This window comes from Dasypus novemcinctus, chromosome 11 (assembly GCF_030445035.2).
Source record: "Dasypus novemcinctus isolate mDasNov1 chromosome 11, mDasNov1.1.hap2, whole genome shotgun sequence".
Taxonomy (NCBI): Eukaryota; Metazoa; Chordata; class Mammalia; order Cingulata; family Dasypodidae; genus Dasypus; species Dasypus novemcinctus.
This window is the reverse complement of record NC_080683.1, coordinates 14,608,357-14,631,960: the sequence shown is the minus strand read 5'-3', so window position 1 is coordinate 14,631,960 and position 23,604 is coordinate 14,608,357. Positions and strand designations below refer to the sequence as shown.

Sequence of the window (23,604 nt, the reverse complement as noted above, 5' to 3'; positions counted from 1 at the left end):
GGCCTCTCCCCGCCAGACACCAGTAGCTCCTCCAGTCGTGAAAACCAAAAATGTCTCCAAACATTGCCAAGTGTCCCCTGGGAGACAGTGGCCCTGGGTTAAGAGCTACTCCTCCTCCCCACACAGGAAGACCCCACCCCAGGAACTTGCCCAGCCCAGAATGTCCTGCGAGGTGGAGAAACCCTGCTCAGAGCTGTGTGGTGGACCTTCCTGTGGCCACTGAAATGCTCGCGCTGTGCTGTCCAGGATGATGGCCACGAGCCAGGCGGCTGGTGGGCACCTGAAGTGCGGCTAGTGCACCTGACGGCTAAATGCTTATTTAATTTTAATTAACTTTAATTCAAATAGCCGCTGTGGCTCGTGGCTACGGTATGGGACAGCGCAGCGCCTCTCACCCTTGAGTGTGCACCCGGGGATAGCAGATTCTGATTCAGCCGTGCTGCTGCTTCCTGTGCCGTTTTAATAGCAGTTGGATTGTTCTCCTACACCCTCCCTGCCACCTCTCCCCACCCAGCCACCCCCGTAAGGTAGGGTGGGTAGGGGACAGCTTGCTCAGGGCTTGCCCCCACGAAGGAGCCTGCTCCCGCAGTGCCCCAAGGGCGTGTTTCTACAAAGCCCTCCCCACCTCTCCACCCCGAGGGCCTGTCCCAGCACAAACTGGCTCTGAACTCTCCCGCTTTAATAAAATTTAACGTGAAATTTTGCATTCTACTACATAGTAGCCCTGGGCCTATTTTATTGAAAAATGAGGGGTTTCCCTCCAAATATTTAAGTGCACTTCAAGTCCACATCCGCTTGATCCTGGGGCTCTGAGGATAAAGGGGATAAACGAGGTGAGGGAGTGGAAGAGCAGTCAGGGAGGGGGCTCTATGGGGACTGCTTGAGGAGGGGAACCGGATTCCTCTTGACAATGAGGATTTTGTTTCCCTCCTCTGGAATTTCAGAAAACAGTGTTTAAACGATACATTGTCTCAGTAAGCCGAGGGAGCGAGGTCCTCCTGTGACTCCCGGAGCCGCTTGAGGATTGCTCAGGCACACAGACCCAGCACCCAGGGCCTCTTCTGGAAGTCAGCAGTTCTCAGCCTTGGTTGGCCGCACATCGCAAACGCCGTAAGAGCTTTAGTGAAACGTTCTTTCTAAGTAGGTTTGGGCTGGGGCCCAGGCATCCCAGTATATATATGTAAAGCTCTTCAGGTGATTCTCATGTGCATTCAGGATGAAGAACCACTGCGCTAGACCATGCAGAACAGATGTAGCCCCTGCCCTCGTAGGGCTTACAGTCTGACTGGGGAGACCATCTTGTTAATTACAGAATTAATTAATTACAATCATGCTAAGTGCTGCCGCATACTTACGTTACCATAGGGTCCAAGAGGTCTCATTGACATTGTAATAGCTGTAACCTGGAAGATAAGTAGACATTAATGAGGGGGGAGCTGGGACTTGAGCATCCGAAGCAGAAGGACCAGCACATGCAAATGCACTGGGGTAGGAAAGAGCGTGGAATGTTTGAGGACCTGTGAGACAAGCCAGTTAGATCTGTGAGCAGGGGAGTGGGAGGCCTGAGACAGAGTTGGCACCTGGGTGGGGGGCTGCCAGCCCTCAGCAGCCAACCATGAGTCCAGCTGAAAATCTTCCAGGATTTGAGCTGCTCCGATACAGATCTGAGAGCTCCAGCTTCAGTTTGTGTGTGTCCTGAAATAAGCAATTGCTTGAAGAACTGAAGTCTCATAATGGTCTGGACAGGACTCCTCCCCTAGGTCATGGAAATTATCCTTCTGTCATCCTCCTGGGAAGTGGGGGTAAGGGTGGGGGTGGGACGCCAAAATAGGAGGGAAGATGTTTAGAGCAAGAATGGGAGTTCTTTCCACATTTGAAGAGTGTCCAGGCTTCTCCTGGCTGTTGGGTGGTGTGTCTCACTCGAAAATTAAATCTCCTTCCATGTTACCATCTTCTCTGCATGGAAGAACTCATTTGACGGAACGGTCGGCCTCTAGTGACTGGAATCTGAGGTTTCTTACTGCACTGATTACTGTCCACACTGTTTCTAGGTTGCTTGTGGATCCCGTTGCAGATGTAATTCCTCCTTGTCTTCATTTTTCTTCTCTTCCCCTCCGCTCTTTCCCTTCTTTTTAAAATTTGTGCCAGTTTCTAATTTCTTGTGGGTGGCATGGAGGGAATTCTTCACACTTCATTTGCTCCTGCTGTTTCCCATTCCTTAAGCTCCTACTTTATAACCTGTGTTCTCTCCCTCCCCGTGCCCCGCTGCCCCTTGCCTGGTGGGATGCGAACTGTTCTTTTCATTTCTACAGCATTGTGGCTAGGGAGACCCCCTCCTCTTTAATTGGAGCTAAATACCTATTTAAAGTGCTCATTTCTGTATATTAGATATTTTTTTTCCTCCCCAAGACTCTTTTAAGTCTGCATTCCCCTTTAATTCTAACAGTGGCGTGGTTTATAAAGCAGAATTGATCTCCCTTGAGCAGAGGGAAACTGAGGCCCAGAGGTGCAGTACAGGACACACACAGATTCTGGCCTTGCCTGGTGAGTTCCTGCTGGCTGTGGGACCTGGAAAGTCACCCAACCTTCCAGGGCTGTTTCCTCATTGGTGAGGTGGCAAGGAGATAAGGTTTCTTCCCCTCGGAGATGACATGGTGAAGGGGCAAAGAAAAGGGCTTTGATGCTTCAGTCTGGCTCTCCCGCTCACAGTTTCGGACCGTGGGCAAGCCATGGGCCTCAGTTTCTCCACTGGTAAAATGGTGATACCAGCAGCAACCCTGCAGGATTGCTTAGATGTTGGAGGTGCTATCTGGGCCATGCCTGGCCCGATGAGGCCTTCAGGATGTGGTAGCTTCCCACCTCCTCTACCATCTGGGATCCGGCCACTCGTCCCAGAGATTCCTATTCGTGAGTAGTGGAGCTGGAACCAGAACCCAGGTCTGTGGCCTCCAGCCCTGAGCTCTTGGGTGGAGCTGTGAATAAGTCCCCAGGATGGTGTCTGGACTGCTTCTGGGAGGTTGAGCTTAGGTCAGATGGGGTGTGACTCAGTGAATCAGTTCTGATAAGGAGTGGGACTTCCATCTGGGCCCTCTTGGCACAGTGGCTGGGGGTCTTGAGGTCACAGGCAAGAGATGGTGAGTCATCAGGATCTCCTGGGTAGTGATAGCTGACTCCAAGCCTTGCAAAGCTGCCCTGCCACCCAGCACCATTTGGGAAACTGTTCTTGGATTCCTGTGGCTTTTCACTTTGAGGGAGGGACGTGCGTGTCCCCACTGGGCGTGGACGGATGGTAACACTGCCACTTATCCAGTGCCTTTTGGGAGCCAGGCGGCGTGCTCAGTGCGATCTCCCTGAGACCCCTGCTAGGAAGACACTGCTAACCCCATTCTACAGACGAGAAACAAGGCCGGACAACCAGTGAGGTCCACTTGGCTCCAAAGCTCATTTTCTGTGCAGGAAATTGTATGACTCTCTTTGAAGTAACAATGGCCTTGAAGGTTCTCCAGCAATAATTTTAATAGTAGGATGCTCATCCAGGTCCCACAGCTCACCCTCACTGTCATGTCAGTCTGAGATCAGAGTTTACCAACTAACTTTACCAGTGACCAAACTGAAATTACCACTACAAATGGGAAATGCAGAAAAAAGTATTTTTAAGAGACTTATAAATTGGGAGGGCAGTCAAGGTGGCCCCTATTTTGGATGTCTCATGCCAGTTTAGGGAGAAGGAAAATTTAGCAGATATGCACATTATGTTCTTGAGTCACCCTAGGTAACTTCTTGGACACATTTAAACAAACAGAACAAAACCTGTGTATCTTTAATGCCCGTTTTGCCACAGTAATTGGAGCTAGGTGTTAGGTCAAGAACTGATTTGATTTCCGTTAAGAGCCCCTTCCATAAGTAGAGTGTGTCATGTTCCTTGCTGCCACCGGACCTTTGCACAGGCTATCCATTGTGCCCACAACACCCTTTCTCTCTGTCCTTTCCCCCCTGCCCTCCTTACTTTGCTTCACTATTTTATTCTTAGGGCTCAGATTAAAGTTATTTACTTAGGGAAACCACCACTCATCCTTTTCATATGAGGTCTACCCCCCGTCATATACTATTATGCTTTTTGGGGAGAAGCATGCAAAAACATATACTTTTTTTTTTTTAGATTTATTTATTTATTTTTCTCCCCTTCCCCACCACCCCAGTTGTCTGTTCTCTGTGTCTATTTGCTCCGTCTTCTTTGTCCGCTTCTGTTGTTGTCAGTGGCACAGGAATCTGTGTTTCTTTTTGTTGTGTCATCTTGCTGTGTCAGTTCTCCGTGTGTGTGGCGCCATTCCTGGGCAGGATGCACTTTGTTTCGCGCTGGGCGGCTCTCCTTATGGGGCACACTCCTTGCGTGTGGGGCTCTCCTACACGGGGGACACCCCTGCGTGGCAGGGCACTCCTTGCGCGCATCAGCACTACGCCTGGGCCGGCTCCACACGGGTCAAGGAGGCCCGGGGTTTGAACCGTGGACCTCCCATGTGGTAGACGGACGCCCTAACCACTGGGCCAAGTCCACCGCCACATATACTTTTTAAACGTTGGTTCCCCCATTAGACTATAAACTCCATGAGGGCAGAGACTACGTTGGTCTCACTCAATAGTTGAATGGCTAATAGTGCTTGCACTTGCCTGGTACAGGCATACCTTGTTTTATTGCACTCTGCTTTATTGCACTTCACAGATATACTTTTTTTTTTTAAATAGAAAGTTTGTGGCAATCCTCTGTCGAACAAGTCTATTGGGCACCATTTTTCCAACAGCATGTGCTCACTTTGTGGCTCTCTGTCTCATTTTAATGAAAGCATTACAGTTTTTAAAGATATAATGCTTTTGCCCACTTAAGAGGCTACAGTATAGTGTAAACATAACTTGACTGGGACACCGAAAAGCTTGTGCCGCTCATTTTGTTGGAATATTCGCTTTATTGAGGTGGTCTGGGGCCAAACCTGCACGATCTCCAGGGCCTGCCTGTACATTCTAGTCACCCAGTCAACCCTGGGTGGATAAGTGGATGAATGGAGCTAAGTCACTTTCATTTCCTTAACTCCAGCCACTATTCTCTTCTCAGCAGGAAAGGAGATTGTAATTATTTGTTTATATGCCTCTCTTGGCCTCTCTGAAGAAGAACCTATTTGCCTGCTCTGAAGTCACTGACCAGTAAAAGTTGGCGGCAGGGCTGTCTAAGCATAACTCTTGCCCACGAGACAACCAGTTCCAAGGACACATGCTGCTGCAGGGGAGTCTCGAGAGTTCTTTTCATATGTTGTCACATGTGCTCATGGACACGGAGAGAAGTGCCTTCCTGCTTCCCTCGCCTCGCCAGGGTTCAGCTCCTCCTCTGTAAGGGCTGTTCAGGTTGCCAGTTACTATATTGACTTATTTGTACATAAACAGTTATTCCCCATAACCTTCTCTTTGCCAACATTCAGAGATAATGATATACAATCTTGGTAACATTGCAGACATTGCTTCAAAAACATTCTGTTGCTATAGGAATGTTTATGATGTGTTTATCGCTATAAGCAACAAACTCCCAAATTGCAGATGATTTAGCATTTGAAGCTGGGAGTGAGAGTGTATGTGTGTTTGCATTTAAAAAAAAAAAAAAAAAAAAACCTTTGAAAATGGAAGTTCTTTTCCAGCAGAGTTAGCTTCTAAAGTTTAAAATGAAAACTACTTAAAAGCCGGGAGTTTAGAGGAATGAGTACTTTCTCTTAAACATTCAAATGGGTGAAAATGGCTTGCAGTCTCTCCCCTCAAGTATTAAAGCAAATAGGCTGTCAGAAAGGATTTCTCACTTAAAAAAAATTTTTTAATAGCATTAAATAGTAGGAATGAATATCTGCAGCCCTCTTGACATTTTGAAATGATTTCTTTTCTGCGATGCCCCATTCCTTTTGATCAACGGCTCTTTGTTCTTCTCACTCACGGAGGTAACTTGGACCAGAGTCGCCGTAGTTAGGGTTGGGAAGTTCACGGCTGTTGGGACCGAAGTCCAGGCACAGCTTTAGACCAAGTTCAGTGAGCCTCACGCTCTGTTACCTGAACCTGGCCAGCTGGTGCCACTACCTCTCCACAGACAACCCTAAACCACACTTGCCCAAACACAGTCCCTGCCGTGCTTCTCTTTTCTGGAGAGAGGCCTTCTGGACTAAATTATCATAGTCCAGAGAGTAGATGTGAAATCATTCTTATTTCCAGACATCCTCCCTGAACCAAGAGATCAGCCAGGCATCTTAGGAAAGTTGCACTGTGCATAGCAATGAGACTCAAAGTGTAGTCCCTGGAATGGTCTGGCCTGCAAAGTGTCTCTTGGTCCATGAGATAAGTACAGATATTAAGAGTAGTGAAGTGGATGTGGCTCAAACGATTGGGCTCTGCCTACACGTGGGAGGTCCCGGATTTGGTTTCCGGTGCCTCCTAAATATGACAAGCAAGGCAGCAAGCTGACGCGATGGGTGGCGTGGCAAGCTGATGATGGTGGAACAAGAGACACAAGGAGGAAACAAAATGAGAGACCCAACAAAGCAGGGAGCAGAGATGGCTCTAGTGATTAGGTGCCTCCCCACATGGGCGGTCCCGGGTTTGGTTCCCAGTGCCCCCTAAAAGGAAGACAAGCACACAACGAACAGACACAGCGAGCACAAACAATGGGGGTGGGGTGGGATGAGAAATAAATACATTTTAAAAGAGAAAAAAATTAAGAGTAAGCACTTAGAAGCCTCTACAAGGATTTGACAGTTATCTGTTGAATCAAATAATTAAAAAGTAGGCTTGTAGTTTGTATGCATAGTTTTTTTCATTTCATTATTCTAGCAGCTCCTTTTCATTTTATATATTTTTTTAAGTATTCCTCTGTCATGGATTGGAAATTTAAGAAAAACAAACTGATCCTTAGTCACAAATAGTTTGAGAAGCACTGTGCTCCATAGTATCTGCAGGCTGCCTTGGCAATCCTGTGGAACAGGTCGTCTGTTGAATGCGTTTTGGGAAGTCACAGCGCTTATCAGATTTCCACTGTAATGAAACAGGGGCCCTTTTCTCCCCCCTGCTAGACAGTGTCTAGAGAGCAGGGACTGTGTCTGAGTCATCTTCATAGCCTCAGTCCTTATTGCCGTGGGACATTGAAGGATGTGAAAACATTTATCGAATGTCTACATTCCTGCTTCCCAAGTACACGAGTGTGGGTGAGGCCAGCCTCAGGATCTCCCCGGACTTCCGGGATGTTACCTGAAAGCTAGGAGCAAATGACGCCGTGACCTTTTCCTTCTCCTTTTCCCCGCAGAACCAGGTCTCCTCTGCCCGCCTGCCCAGCAGCATGAGAGCAGCATGACTGGCCGGCTACAGGAGAAGCCCCCAGAGCCAGGCCCCCAACTCAGCCATCTGCTGTGGAGGTCAAGGTGAGCTTGCTCTCCCTCCCCCGAAAGGGACAAGAATTTCATTTTCGCTAAGTCCACATATACTTTTGTAATCCTTTGCCCTGTGCTAGAAGAATGGGGCTTACTGGCACAATGGTCGATTTAGAAAGTACATGTCAGCCTCACAGGACAAAGTGTGCTTGTCCCAGCGAATGGAGGGGCTGATGGCAAGGCTGAAAGTATCTGGAGACCAGAGTTCTCATTATTCTTCCCCCACCTCCTGAATCTGGGACCTTGAGCAGGTCTTTTGGAGAACTGGGTATCCAGGGAATTGTGGATGAAAGAATCTCTGGGGTAGGATGGGACTGGAAGAACCACTCAGTCCATGGGCTGTGATTCCCAGGGCATCCCAGAGAGAGACTCCTGTCCTGTGCCGCTGACTTAGACGATCAGCCGGGCCAGTTTGAACAGTTAATTGTTAGAAAGTTCTGCCTCTCTGTAACTTCTGTCTGCTGGGCTCTGCTCTGCCGCTGGGAACCCCAAAGACTGGGTTTTCAAAGACTCTTCCACCTGCCTCTGCTTTGAAAATGGCTGCCGTGACTCAGCTCTTCTCTTCTTGCATAAATTCTCCCGAGACTGGCACCACTCATCTTGTCCTCTCATCTCCCTCCATGTTCGAATGGGTTTCGTTACCCCCACTGTCTGCCCTGTCAGTTGCTCACTCAAGCTGTGCCATTCTCAAAAGAGAACCATTCACTCTTCTGTAAGTATGAAGAGCCTCCTCTGTGACAGGCACTGTGCTGGGCTCCGGAGAGACAGCCACGAACAAGACAGGGTCCTTGTACTTAACTAAGACAAAATAGGTTTGGATCCTTGGAGAGAGTTCCCAACATGCATTGAGTCACTTCTGTGTGATCCATTTTTATATTTTACCTCTTTTCAACTTTTTCCTTAAATGTTCCATGGGTGTTTGAAAAGAATGTGTATTTTCTAGTTATTGGATAGTTTTTCTATATATGTCTGTTGAATTAAGTTTGTTTATAGAAATTATGATCCATTATATTTCAGATCAGCTTGGTCATTTTTATGGTCTCCTGTTTCTTGCTCATATTTGCAGATTTCTCTTTCACTTCTTTAAAATATTGAAGTATCTACTTAGAAATTTTTATGGTTCATGTCTGGTAATTCCAGAACCTGAAATCTTTGCAGGTCTGATTCTGCCATCTGTTGTTTCTTTTCTCACAATGCCTGATTTCCTTTTGTTGTCAGTTCTTTTCTGTGAGCTGCTCATTTTCCTTGGAACTTTATCTTTGGGACTATTTGAGGTATGGGTTAAAGCTAATTTTTTCAGAGATAATTTACACTAACTTCTGCTATTTGTTTGGGGGGAGGCGGAGGGGTTACCAATCAAAAATTACTTTAAATTCTCTACTTCAGGATTTTCTGGCCACACAAATTGCGTGAATTCAGATTGCAAACCTGCGTGAGGTCCAGCTTATGGTTACATATTTTCAGGAGAGATTTCCCCCATTTCTACCCAGCATCAAGGGAAAGTTTCCTTGCTCTCCCTTCCATGTCGTGTGTGTATTTCTCACTCACCAAGCTGGAGCCATTTGGAATCCCAGCTATGTGGAGGGGTGTCCGCAGGCCTTTTCTCTTATTTCCTGAACCCTGTGCAGCTCACAGGGAAGCAACCTGGAATCTCTGGGGTTCAACTGAAACCCTCAGGGCGAGAGCCAGCTTTGGTGCTCACCTACTTCCCAGTTCCTGCTTTGGTTTGTATTTGGTCTTTGAAGAATCCTTCCTTTTGGACCAGCTCAGCTATGTGTGTACCGTCTTTATATTTTAAAATGGATCCAGCAGATCAGTTGTTTCAACTGGGAAGGTCGAGTAGGGGGTCTGGTCAGAAACATTCTTCTCCAGTGGTCCTGTGGGGCAGGGGTTAAGATTCCTTTTTATCAGAGGAGGGAGCCAAGACTTGGGAGAGGTTACGGAGCAGGCCACAGTCCCCGGGCGGGCAGGTGACGGCCTGAGAAGAGGGAGACCCCTCTCCTGTCCTGTCTTCCTGCCTTCCCTCTCCCCAAGGTAACTGTTGACCCTTTGCTTTGGGGATTAGCTTTAACCTCACAAAGGAGATGAGCTCCAACCAGAATGCTTTACATAGCTGAACAGCTCTGTAACATTTGTTTATGAATCTATTGTTTATCTTCCTCAAGAGGAAATGGCTTCTGCATATTTTGTGGCTTGTTTCTCCCATGGCCAGCAGCAACTCTCCTCCTTCATTCCCGCTCCCCAAAGGACTCCTGGACCCGAGGCCAGATCCCAGGAGCGTCTCCTCCGCACCGCTCGCCTCCTCTCGTCCCGCTCACCTTCCTCCTTGCCTGTGCCTCTTCTTCCCTTGCCCCCCCCCCAACCTACTGTTGATTTCTCTGACCCCCTAGTGTGCACCTCTCACAGGTGGGATACCCTGGAGCACCATGGGTAGGATTCGGGGGCTTTGCGGGGGCGACAGGGTTGAGTTTGAATCTCGCTCTGCCACTTACTAGCTTCCTCTCTCTGTTCTTCTTTGTTTTTTTCGGTCTGAAACATGGGAGGATGAGTGGGAGCTGCTAACAGCTGAATGAGACGGTACGTGTGGACCTGGTAATGGTGCTTGGCACGTCACAGGCACTCAGTCAGCGGGAGGTAGTATTATTAGGACTGAGAACTGACCGCTTCAGGGCCAGCGTCCTTGTTCAATGATGCTTTCAAGTTAACAGAGCTGGTCTAGATAAACGGGTGAAAACGGAGGCACAAGTCTGGTGTAAATGTGGAAGTCCCTGCAGCACTATTGTGTTCTTCAAACTGGGATATTTTAAAAACGAACGTTAGGGTCAACAGAACACCGTGGTCTGGCTGGTGTTGGTGGTTCTGGAAATGGGGCTGAGACCCTCACACCCGGGTACCTTGACCCCTGAGCTGTGTCAACCTGTCATGAGCCGAGAGGGGGCTGGAGCTGCAGGATACCACTCCCTGGAGGAGTTTCCTCTGTGCAGACCCCAGGAGAGGGAGTGGAGCACCTGCCCTGCTGGACACATTACCATGGGGGGGGACAGGGCGTGCTTCACTGTCTGTTTTACCTTCGGTCTTACAGCTGATGCTTCACACTCTCCTGAAAAAGATGGCTTTATATTTCTCCCAAATTTGTATCACTTTCTGATTTAATGTCTATCAGGCAGTGACTCTTTATAGTGCTTGCTATTTGTAGTGATTCTGGGCTAAGTACAGCGGACAAGTGGTACAAAACTGCATAAGACATAGAACAGGATCATGCCGTTCATGAGATTAAGTATTTAGAAAATGAAATGCCAGTTGTTTGCAGAGAGGGAAAGCGCCGTGCCCTAGAGTGGTCAGGGAGGGCTTCCTGGAGGAGGAGGCTTGAGGAGGCGGATTGGAGCTAGGTCTGAGGGGCGGGTGGAGTGAGACAGCTGAAAAGGGAAATCCTGTGCATTCTGGGCATGGAAGTGGTGTGCGATTGGGAGATGAGCGTTCTCCCAAGGCAGCAAGGCTCAGTGCGGGACTTCATAGTTATTTGCTGGGTGCGCCGGCTCTGCCCAAGTCCTCTGTGACCAATTAAGTTTGGGGAACTAGCGCGCTGGGCTTCCCTCTTGGAGAGCCCCTACCGGATGGCATCCTGAAAGTCCCGCAGTTACCCTTTAGTGTTTCACCAGGTTTCCTAAGTGTGCCTGGCCATTCGCGACTGCCGAACCCTGAGTTCCTGTGTGGCTTCTGTCTCGTGCTTCAGCTCATGCTGGGTCACCAACTCCCTTTCGTAAAACAGAGATTGGCAGTGTTCTTGAGAAGTTCGGTCTGTGAGGACCAAAAAATTACTTGAACCCAGTCATTTGTCTTCTTTTCTCAAGCCCTGCTCACGTACTTAGAAGGGTGAAGGTTTCCAGGGAGCCTGAGGGTTGATCTCATTGCAGCTGGGGCGGGAGCTTCTTGATTCTCCCCACAGCTCCCGAGGCGAAGTCCTGGAAAGTCGAGCTGGGCTGAATGGCGAGGTCTGTCCTCCTGGGGCCAGATGCCCACCCCTCCTCAGCCCCCCCGGCAGCCAGCAAACCTCGATGCTGACTCATGCTTCCCACCCTTTCTCTGTCCAGGGTACTCGGCTGCCAGCCAGCCTTGTCCATGGGGAGGGAGCTCAAGTGGTCCGTAAAATCACTCGGGCGATCCCCCAGCTTGCTTCTTGTCAGTCGAGCCCTGGGGAGCAAAACAAGGGGATTCCAAGGTGTAGATGTTCAGAACGTTGCCGGAAGCGTTGAGCCAGGACAGGCGGTGTCTGGGGCTCTCTGAGGAGTTTGGGGTGTGGGAGGACCCCCAGGCCAAGGAATCACATGCTTGCAAAGCTGTGTAAAAGCTGATGGAAATACATTGTAAACTGATTGGCGAAGGGTTGCTCTGGAGAGTGACCATGTGCTCCTCACTGTTGGGTGGCCTTTTCCCTTCTAAGAATATTTTAATAACCTTCATTATACGAGCAGTATACATCATTCTTTAAAAAAAAAATTACAGCATTCTAGCTAGAGCTTGTCTATTCTGATACCCTCTCCCCCCACCCCCAGGCTCTCTCCTCCCTGTTCCAGGTGTTGGCAGAGCTGAGGCTGACATCCAGCTGTCCTGACTCCCAGCACCCCCACGAGAGGCTGGGGTGCTTAGGAATCAAGCGTCAGTGCTGAAAACCCCGACTGCCTCAGCATCCCGGGGGCAGGCAGCGCCTGGGGAGGCTCTGACAGCGCTTTAGCAGGTCAGAACCAGGAGGAACCTTCTCGGAGCTTATCAGGTCCCAACCTCCTCATTCTGTGAAGCCGAGTCTGAGGTGCTGGGAGGGGAAGTCACTTGCCCAACAAAGTCAAGGGGCTTCTCCTTCTCTGTTGGGTCCAGGTTATCTTCATATTGGGTTTGCATTTCCTGAATACACAGCAGCGGGGTGGGGGGTGGGGGTGGAGGGCAGGGGGAAGTGCGCTGAAGAGATCCTGGGCTGAGAATGTTTAAATGTCCTGTGACTGTCCTGTGAAGAGGGAGATGATCTTCATGCACGTAATCAAGAGGAGAGGGGAGGCTCGGTTTAGGTCAGAAGAGCAAGAGTAGGGGGCGAGGAGGAGTTTTTATAGACACGCCGGGCATCGGGAGGAGTCTGTTTCTTTGGGTCTCGATGCTGCCTTCTTGTTTGTGTTTGTCTCATTTAGTAGCAGTGGGTTATGGTCTCTGGAGGCCCTACAGCCTCCCTCGGGTTTCTAAAGGCCTCTCTGATCCTCTGGAAATCCCTGTCTCTTCAGGGCTTCCATAGCTTAGATCAAAATGGATATCAAACCTCCCACTGGACCTGCCCCACAGAGGAAAAGTGGGTGTGAGATAGCCCTCCAAAATGGAAAGGGTCAGGTTGCCCTTATTTTTTCTTTTTTAACATCAGTGAGGTTCCGTGAGCTCTGGGATAGTTGGGAGCTTCCGCAGGGGGCAGAAGTCGTCTTCCAGAGCCACCTAGGCCTGTGTCCCTGGGACAGTTCTGCCAGACACAGCGTCGCAGGTCTCTGTAAAGGGGCAGTTATTTAAGCAAGCTGAGGGGCTGCAGCTAAAAGTAAGGAAACTGCGAGTGGGGATGGAGTTACTGCCGGTTTCCCAGAACCTGAGAACTGGGGGCCCTCTTGAAACGGGAAAGGAAGTAGAATGTGTCACCGTAGCTGGCCTCATGGAGGGATGGGATGACTGTGAAAGACACCACTTTCAGCGTTCTTTAACGATGACCATGGATATTGTCAAGCTTTCCGTAGCCACTAAATGCTGTAGTTACTTCTCTTTTCCTTGCTTGAGGCCTTGAACTGCTTGAGAACTAGACCCCAGAGCACATCTTCGTTAAGATAACACCAAGTTAGAGATTCCCTCTTGTGCTTCGACCCAGGGGGAACCATAGGCCTCTGCCTTTGCGGGCCGGCCTGTCCCAGGAAGCTCCCTGCAGCAATAGGCGAGTGATGTGGGCACCTAAATTCCTGTGTTTAATTCTCGGACCCGTAATCGATACACTGAACATAATTTAACCTTCTTTCGACGTCCATAGATCATCATTACTGATTGAAGTGAAGGTGCCTGATGCGATGGTGCTTTAAGGGGGTGTTAGGGTGGTAAACGAGGTCACTGGTCCCTGTACCCGGTGGCCCCAAACTGCTGAGCTTCCCGGCAGAAGCTTTTTCCCTCTCTTTTCCCTCCTGGGTCCATTTCTGGCAATTCCTGCCCCTGAGCACCATGTTATTTCTAATCTGCTAATTGAAACAAAGGGAGAACTGAAGGTTGCCCAGGAAACAAATAACCAAACCGACTAAATGAGGACTGAGTCATTGAGCCCGATCTGAACTGTACCCAAGGCACAACAAAACAAGAGAAACCCCGCCTGGGGCATGAGCCTCCACGAGGCCTTACTTGGTGCCAGGAGACGTGTCCCCCATACTTTCTCTTGTTTAGTCATCACAAAAGTGTGGTGTGGGAAGTGTTGTTATTCCTCTTTTACAGATCTCAATACTGAGGCTCAAGAAAAATGCTGAAAGCAGCCCCCTTGGGTTCCTCATTTTGCCCACAGAACATTCAAAGGGGAGCCCTGGTCTTTGGACTCCAGAACCTGTACCTGGAGTGCTCTGGGTACTCCTGCGAGGGGACTACGCCCACAAAAGCCATTTGTTTCTCTCCAGTGAGACATTCCTGGTGAGCAAATGATCCAGATAACTGAAGCTGAGTCCTTTAAGCCTAAAAAAGAACTTTTGGTATAAAGTGCCTCAGCCTTTTTTTCCTACCTCCAAGCTCGTGGCAAGGTGCTTGGTGGTTGGAGGTGGAGCTGATGGCCAGACTCCTGGGGCATGCCCATCCCATGGTGTAGAACTAGCTCTCCTTTATCTTTCAGAAGATGAGGGTGAGAGGTGAAAGGGTCCAGCGAGCAGGAAGTAGCTTTGTGCTGATCAGATCTGCAATGGGAGAATAAGGGGCACTGCAGTGTATCGAGAAGCTTCGTTTTTGAACTCAGAGAGTTAAGGGCTTTACCCTTTGTCACTAATTGCATGGCCTTGGGCAAGTCAACTGTTAATTTCCCCATCTGTCAAATAGGAGAAAGCATTTCTGATTTCATGGATTTGTTGTGGGGGCAAAATAAAATAGTTTATGTCATGCTTTGTACAGTGCCTTCTAGAATGTTATTATTGGCCATGAGGACATACACACTGTATTAGTCAGCCAAAGGGGTGCTGATGCAAAATACCAGAAATGGGTTGGTTTTTATAAAGGGTATTTGTCCGGGGTAGGAGATTACAGATACCAGGCCATAAGCATAAGTTACATCTCTCACCAAAGTCTGTTGCCACACATTGGAGCAAGATGCCTGCCGGCGTCTGTGAGGGTTCAGGCTTCCTGCGTTCCTCTGGCTCAGCTCCTCCTTTTTCCCCACAAGGTCAGCTGTAGACTATGAGGCTCTCTAGACTTTGTCTCTCTGCACAAGGTCAGCTGTAGACTCTCAGGTGGATGGCTCTGTCTCTCTCCCTGGGGTTTTGCCATGTCTAAGGAGCCATCTATTCCTCTGTGTTCTTCTCCTGGCTCAGGTCCTCTCTTCCCAGGGCTCCAGCTTAAGACTTCAGCATCAAACTCCAACATCAAAACTCCAACATCAGAAACCTTCAACTCTATCTTTTGCCATGCCTTTTATCTGTGAGTCCCCACCCACCGTGGGTTGGGGACTCAACACCCTAATGCCATGACCCAATCAAAGCCCTAATCATAACTTAATCACACCCAGGTACAGACCAGATTATAAACATAATCCAATATCTATTTTTGGAATTCATAGCCATATCAAACTGCTACACACACCCTCCCAGAACTCGCAATACCCGATCAGAGACTCAACATTGGACCGGAGGATTTGCCGCTCTGACCCGGGGTGATGGGTCTCTAGTTCCATTAGCGTTGTGCGCACGTCTGTGCTCCCTGGAGCCGACCACCTCCCCGTCCAAGGGCTGTTAAAGTCGTGGACTCACGAGCTCCCTAGTGTTCTGATTTTAAATGGGGAGAGGGAGAAAGGAGAAAAAAGAAAAACTAACTTTCTTTAACCTGTGGCTTTTTCCTCCTTCTTTCCTCCTTGCCATGAGTGGAATGGCCACTTAACTTTTCTTTTTATTAAACTATGTTCTGGGTGATGGAACATAATAGTTAGACATATTCAACTGGCAGTTGATGGGTGTGTTGTCAGTACACCATCACACAAATCACGTCCCAGGGGTTGATGGGGAGGAGATTTGCATGTGGGTGTGGGTGTGTGTACACTTATGCTTGGGTGCTTTACAGTGATGGGGAAGGGGAGGGCCAGTGACCTTTATCCAAAGCAGTCCTTGTGGAAGGCTCGCCACCCACTGGAGCAGGAGTGGGAAGGTGGCTTCCTTTGGGGATAGAGTGAGCTTCTCTGAGTTTGCTAGCGGAAGAAAAAAACCTGCATTTCCCCCGCTTCCGCTCTCCTGTCTGTAACCACGGGCGCCGTGTGTTATGCTGACCCTGGGGACAGAGTTGTATCTGAGGCATCCCTTAGAAGAGCTCCCAGTCTGGTGGAGGAGGCAGACCGACCAGTTTCAAACAATATGCTACCTGGCATATAAAGACACTGAGTCTGCAGCTTTGGCTCGCTCTTCCCTTGCTCTCCAGGCATTTTATCTCACATCCCTGCCTGAGAGGACTCACAGACCTTCTGCTCCTTGGAACCCTCCATCCAGCCGCTCCCTCATCAGCTACTGCTGTAGGTCTCAGAACAACACTTCACACCTGAAGTCGCGCAGGGCTCCCCTTCTTTGTAAATGTGATTCTGACGTCTGCAAGTCGTGCTTGGCACTTCCCTCCCTCAACCCCAAACACCCCTCCATCACCACCTCATCCCATATCCTCACTGGTCCTCTTCCAGGATCTTCATTGTCTATACAAACTATCGCCCATGGGCAGAACCCAGCCAGCTGCCTAACTTGTACAGCCTGGGAGCTAAAAAGAGCTTTTTATGGATGAATATTTGCTATTGATTTGATGATAGGGAACACTGACTTCGACCCCAATTAAACTGAATGTCCTCCAAATATGATTAAATTTGTAGACCTGTATTACAAAGAAGATTGTACTCGATTATTAGTATCTTTTGAATTTTGTCAAAAAAATGTATAGAAATTTTTTTTCTGATTTATCTAAGTATCCACATAATATCCTTGATTTTGCCTATTGGCTGCTAACCCTAAAGTATGTATTACCTGGTCCTTTAGAGAAAAAGTTTGCCAACACTTGGTCTATCCTGTGGCCAGAGCAAGTTTTTCAAAAGGAAATCTAGTTAGTCACACATGCTTGCACATACCCACACACTCCTCAAAACACTTTATTGGCTCCTGATTGTTCTTAGGATAAAGATAATAACTCATTACCTTCCAGAACCTCAGGTCTTCTGGCCCTGGCCCCCTTTCTAGTTTTTCCACCATGTTCCTTGTTCCTCCCCTCCAGCCACCCTGGCCTTCTTTTGAGTTCTTTGTATCCACCATGTTCCCACGTGCCGCAGGGCCTTTGCCCATACTGGAATGCAGCTTTCCATCCAGTGTTTCCCCTCATCCTCCACATCCTGGCACCGACGTGACATCCTTGGAGGATTGTTCCCTGACCACCCTGCTGAGGTCACACCCATTATGACGGCCTCTCAGAGCACCATTCTGTCTCTCTGTTAGCACTCATCACAGTTGTAGCATGACGTTCATCTTTGATCACCGCCCCCCCGCCCCGACTGCAAGCCCCCCAAGAGTTGACTCTGTGCCCTCCCCCAGGATGTCCACAGTGCCTGGCACGTAGTACCCACTCAATAAATACCTTGTTAAGATGAATGACAGAGAATTAGGAGGATGGCTTCATAAAAGGTGTCACTCTGACCAGCACTTTGTAGGCTAAGAAGCTGGAGGATGGGCGAAGGAGGATTTAGAGCAGAGAGCAGCACTCTGGAAGCGCTGAGTGGCTGCGCAGGACAGGCGCTCAGGCTGTACGTGGGTGAACGATTGGAGGAGATCATCGGAAAAGTAGGCAGTGGCAAAACATGAAGGCCTGCACGGGCTGGGCTGAGCTGCCAGGATGATTGTCCTGTTGGCAGAGCGGACAGTGGAAGTTTTAAGCAGAGGAGTGACCCGGGCAGGGTGCTGGGTGGAAAGTGGGCAGAGCTGAGGGGCACGAGGCCAGCAGTCAGGAGATGTGTCACGGGTTAGGTGAGAGCCAGCGTGCAGCGGCAGTGGGACCGAGAGGAGAGGACCAGCAGAAATGCCTGGAGGAGGGACCGACAGGAATGGATAACCTGCTCGAAGCGATGGAGAAGGCGGGGACAGATAATTAAAAAGGCATGAAGTCATAAATTCTGCTCCTGTGGTACTTAAGACGTAGTGTTGGTGGAAAACCAGGACCCCCGAGGGGCTGAGCGTAGTGGAGTGCTCTTTCCCACCAGCAGCCGCTGCAGGTTGGTGCCCATGAAACCTCGGCCTGGGCTCTGGTCCTCATCCTCTCCCTGCCGCCCCTCAGGCCTCAGGGGTCCTGTTTCTGCTCTCGCGGTTCAGGCTGGGACCTAATCAGCTGCAGGGGCCGCTGGTGCATGCGGCACTTCAGCCCTCTGGTCTTGTAGCTGCAAGAGAGGTGGTTTTGGGAAGTGGACTTGACCCAGTGGTTAGGGCGTCCGTCTACCACATGGGAGGTCCGTGGTTCAAACCCCGGGCCTCCTTGACCCGTGTGGAGCTGGCCCACGTGCAGTGCTGATGCGCGCAAGGAGTGCCCTGCCACGCAGGGGTGTCCTCATGCAGGGGAGCCCCACACGCAAGGAGTGCGCCCGTAAGGAGAGCTGCCCAGCGTGAAAGAAAGTGCAGCCTGCCCAGGACTGTTGCCTCACACACAGAGAGCTGACACAGCAAGATGATGCAACAAAAAGAAACACAGATTCCCGTGCCGCTGACAACAACAGAAGCGGACAAAGAAAAACACGCAGCAAATAGACACAGAGAACAGACAACTGGGGTGGGGGGAGAAGGGGAGATAAATAAATTAATAAATAAATCTTTTTTAAAAAAGAGAGAGAGGTTGTTTTGAGCAATTAATTGGGGCAATGAGATAATGGGGTACAGTGACCAAAAGGATATCTATTTTTAGCCAGTCCAGACAGGTTTGGGGGCTCCCTGGAGGAGGAGACAGGGCCCCGTAGGATGACCAGGAAGGACAGGTTACCCTCCTCGTGCCCTGAGACCTCTCAGGAACCATTTGGTAAACGGAAGCCAACCTTTGTGATCTCTCCTGCCCTCCACGCACAAGAGTCTTGACCGCCGCAAGCTCAGATAAGGCGAGTTCTAAGGAATTTTCACTTCCACCGTTACCTGTTGTGTAATACGTGAATTCATGCAAGGCTTTGTAAATTCAAGCTTTTGTTTGGCTTTTTGTTTTTTAATCTTGACATGCTGTCATTTGGAGCAAGTCTGAAACAAAAACCTCCTGCTAAACAGTATCCCCATCGGCTCGTCCCTTCCAGAACGTCTTCCCTGACTTGCTCCCTTGGTCCTGCTGTTCCTCGCTTTCCACCTCCCTCCGCCACTTCGCGTGGCCCCTGCCAGCCTGTGCAGTGCCCCTGGCTCAAACCTCAGGGGGCCCCGGGGCGGCGGGAAATTCCAAGTGGGCTCTGCGGCCCTGTGTCTGGCTCCATGGCCAATCGCCTGCTCACAAAGGGCCGGCGGAGGGGCAGAGGCGAGTAGGACCCACTCTGCCTGCCCCGGCACGGACTTCACGGCTGCCGGGAAGGTGGGCCAACGATCACAGTCCACCAGGGCCTTTAGGAGGCCAGAACTGAGCCCGCGGGGCCCCGGGAGAGAATGACTCAGGAAGTGCTGCTGGGAAGGCCTCCAGCCGCAGACACCAGAGGTCCGTCCGGTTGGTTCGTTTGTTTACTCCCAGAATTCCCCAGAAGCTCTCAGAACTCTGAGCCAGAAGGGCCGCAGGGATTCCTTGTGGAAGGCCTCTTATCTTGCGGGCCAACGCCGAGCGTCATGGCATGGACCCCAGGATGTGGTTCTGTGGCCATCTCTGCTGCCGGTGTTGACGGAACGCCCAAGCGTGGCATTGACATCATCACCCCAGGTGCCGGGGGCGTCCTGCAAGGAGCGTCCCAGCTGGATCACAGGCAGGGGCGCTGAGAGGGACCAGCAGACACCAGGGAAAACCTGCACCTGGCCCTCCTCAGGCTCAAGCCCTTTACTGCACAGTTAACACACACAGGAGCATCACTCACCGTTACCCAGCGAGCTCTTTCCCAGGAGGGGGATGGTTTCTCCCCAGATCCACACCCCTTCTCTGGTATCCTGGCTGGCCGGGCCATTTGCATTTTTCTACAGTCTGATGTCTTTGAAGCCACAGACCAAAGTCAAGCCAGTGAGTCCATTCAGCAGCTAAACCATAACCACAGCAGCCTGCGACTCTCTCCGAGTAGTCTAGCCCGAACCTGCAAGCCTAGGGCCGGAAGAGTCTTTGTGGGGCTGCTGCAATCCCAGCTGTGTGGGGGGGACACAGCGGCACTGGCCACTCCCCTCCCGCTCAGCTCCTGCGGAGGAAGCTGCTCTGTACCGCAGGCTTTCTTGGTAGCTCAGCTCTGGGGATGCTGTGTGTGGGGCTTGAGTAATAGGAACAGAGTCTCAGGTGCTTGACTTGTGTTTGCCTAGATTAATAATTCACTCTGAGGCTGGGGGTGGGGCCAAAGGGGCCCGCTCTCCCCATTAGCACCCCTCGCCTGTCGCCCTTCCCCCCCTGCACACTCTGCAGCTTTGGTGGAAGGGAGTCTCCTCCCTTTCTCCCAGCCCCGCACAGCCGTGGGGACAGGGGTCCTTTCTCTGGCTGCCGTCCCAGTGGCTGACTCAGAAGGCCCCATGTCCTTGGGGGCAGGAGGGGAAGATCCTCCCCGAAGGCTCCGGGACAGCCCTCTCCAGCGGGCACCCAGCGGAGACCCTCCCTGAGTCCACAACAGCCAGGGTCCATCCTGGGCCCTGGCGGAGAGTGACCCCCCACCGCCCAAACCCGCGCTGAGGCTGCCACCTGTGAGGCCTGGGCTGCCAGTTGCCCTTCTCCGCCCCCTTGTGAATTCCTTGGGCCTTTCTGGAAGCCCCCACCACAGACCATGCAGCTTTTTTTTAGTGCTCTTAGCAGAGCCCCGGCATGGTGTGGCTTCAGCGTGGGTTCGTATGAAAGAACACAGAGGATGGGGCAGACACAGAGGCCTGTCTCAGACGCGGGCTGTCCCCAGCGAACTTGGCTGTGAGCTTCCCGGGGGGCGAGGCCTAGGCACCCCACACAGAGCAGGTCCTCGGGGTGACTGCCGACTGATCCTGAAATCCTCCTGACAGCTCTGTCTTAGGAGGAACGTCACGGTGAAGCGGCCAGTGTTTGGGGCAGCAGATAACTCATGCGTGGATTGTGTAGGTGTCTTCTCTCTGCTGAAGGCCTCTCGGCCGCCGTGTCATCTGTCAGTCTCCCTATCGCCTGGTGATGGGGGTGAGGGATGGGGTCAGCTGAGGGTTGGGGGAAGGCTTCACGGAGGAGGCAGGTGGGTCGGAGTCGACCTGCTCGCTTGCATGCCTTGCGGAGCCTGTTGCGTCTTTCCCAATAGACTTTTTTTTTTTAAGATTTATTTATTTATTTATTTATTTATTTATTTGTTTGTTTGTTTATTTCTCTCCCCTCCCCCCCCCACCACCCTGCCCCGGTTGTCTGTTCTCTGTGTCTATTTGCTGCGTCTTCTTTCTCCGCTTCTGTTGTTGTCAGCGGCACGGGAATCTGTGTTTCTTTTCGCTGTGTCATCTTGTGTCATTTCTCCATGTGGGCAGTGCCATTCCTGGGCAGGCTGCACTTTCTTTCACGCTGGGTGGCTCTCCTTACAGGGCGCACTCCTTGCGCGTGGGGCTCCCCTACGCGGGGACACCCCTGCGTGGCACGGCACTCCTTGCGCGCATCAGCACTGCGCATGGGCCAGCTCCACGCGGGTCAGGGAGGCCCGGGTTTTGAACCGCGGACCTCCCATGTGGTAGGCGGATGCCCTAACCACTGGGCCAAGACCGCTTCCCCCAATAGACTCTTAATGCTGTAAGTTTGGGTTGTCCGTTTCTTCCGTTGTCACTGCATTTATGTCACATCTCTTTCTTCCTGGACCAGAGGTGATAACTGACTTCATCATTGCTGATTCACCTGGTGATCAGGACATTGGTCTTAGGCTGGTGCATTTGAGTGTGTCCCTCTCCAGACTCCCAGTGCAGTTGTGTAATGTGGGGCTGAGGATACAGGAAATGCTCAGTCAGTCCTTCCTTACAGGAGATAATTTCACAGTGCCTCCCCCTTGCCTAACTTGTGTGTCCTAGAAGGAGAGATTGAGTCCACGTGGTATTCTCCATCTCTGTGCATTTGTCCCCCAAACAGTTGTTGTCAAGTCCCTGCATTGGCTACCTATTGAATGCAGAACCCTGAATTCAGTCTCTACAAATCGATAATAGACAAGGCAGAGATTTTGTTGATTTTTAAGGTGTTTTTTTTTTAAATTATTTTAATTTTTTTATTAGAGAAATGGTAGGTTTATAGAAAAATCAGGCAGAAAATACAGAGTTCCCATATACCCCACTGCACCCCAGTTTCCCCTATTTTTAACTCTGCATTAGTGTGGTACTTTTCTTAAAATTGATAAAAGAATATTATTACAATTATACTACCAACTATAGTGCATGATTGACAATTGGGTTCCCTGTTTGTGCTGTACAGTCCTATGGTTATTTTAAATTTTTTATTCTAGTAACATTTTACCACCTAAAGTTTCCCCTTTTAACTACTTTCTAATATATATTCAGTGATGTTAATTACATTCACAGTGTTGCGCTACTACCACTCCAAAGAGAAATTCTGTACCAATTAAGCATTAATTCCCCATTCCCTATCCCTACCCTGGCCCCTGGTAACTTGTATTCTAGTTTCTGACTCAACTAATATGCTTATTCTAAGTATTTCCTATCAGTAAAGTCATACAATATTTGTCCTTTTGTGCCTGGCTTATTTCACTCAACATGATGTCTTCAAGGTTCATCCATATTGTTGCATCAGAACTTCATTCCTTTTCACAGCTGACTAATATTCCAGCGTATGCATATACCACTTTTTATTTGTCCATTCATCTGTTGATAGACACTTGGGCTGCTTCCATCTTTTGGCAGTTGTGAATAATGCTGTTATGAACGTTGGTGTGAAAATATCTATTCAAGCCCTACTTTCAATTATTTCGAGTATATACCTAAAAGTGGATTGCCAGGTCATATGGTAATTCTATAATTTACTTTCTGAGGAACTGCCAAACTGTTTTCCACAGTGGCTTTACTGTTTCACATTTTCACCAACAGTGAATGGGTATTCTTCTTTCTCCACATCCTTCCCAATAATTGTTATATTCTGTGTTTTTTTTTTTAATAGCAGCCATTCTATTGGGTATGATATGATATCTCACTGTGATTTTGATTTGCGTTTCCCTAATAACTAATGATGTTGAGTATCTTTTCCTCTACTTATTGACTATTTGCATATTTTCTTTGGTGAAATATCTCTTCAAGTCTTTTACCCATTTTTTAATTGGGTTGTTTGTCTTTTTATATATTCTGGATATTAAGCCTTTACTAGATATGTGGTCTCCAAAATTTACTCCCATTCAATAGGTTGTCTTTTTACCTTCATGACAAAGTCCTCTGATGCGTAAAAGTTACTAATATTGATGAAGTTCATTTATCTATTTTTTCTTTTGATACTCATGCTTTTGGTGTAAAGTCTAAGAAACCATTGCCCAATGGTGTCCTGAAAATGCTTCCATATATTTTCTTCTAGGACTTTTATAGTTTTGGTTCATGTATTTAGGTACTTGATCCATTTAGAGTTAATTTTTGTATATGGTGTGAGGTAGGGGTAAATGTTCATTCAATTTCTGCCTCCTCCGGGAAACCTTCCCCCAACCCTCATCTGACCCCATCCCTCACCCTCATCACCAGGTGATAGGGAGGCTGACAGATGACATGACCAAGAGGCCTGCAGAAAGAAGACAGGGCAGAAAAGAGATCCAATTTTCCCAGCACCATTTGTTAAAGAGACC

General features: G+C 49.6%; 1 protein-coding gene across 18 annotated transcripts in view; it reads left to right on the top strand.

Moving 5' to 3' along the window:
* TRERF1 (transcriptional regulating factor 1) overlaps positions 1-23,604 on the top strand; it is a 204,156-nt gene that overhangs the window by 130,049 nt on the left and 50,503 nt on the right. For all 18 annotated transcript variants that reach the window (XM_071218450.1, XM_058306738.1, XM_058306735.1 and 15 more), the window contains one exon: positions 7,325-7,439. The gene's annotated coding sequence lies outside the window, so the exon portion shown is untranslated. The remainder of the gene's footprint in view (positions 1-7,324; positions 7,440-23,604) is intronic.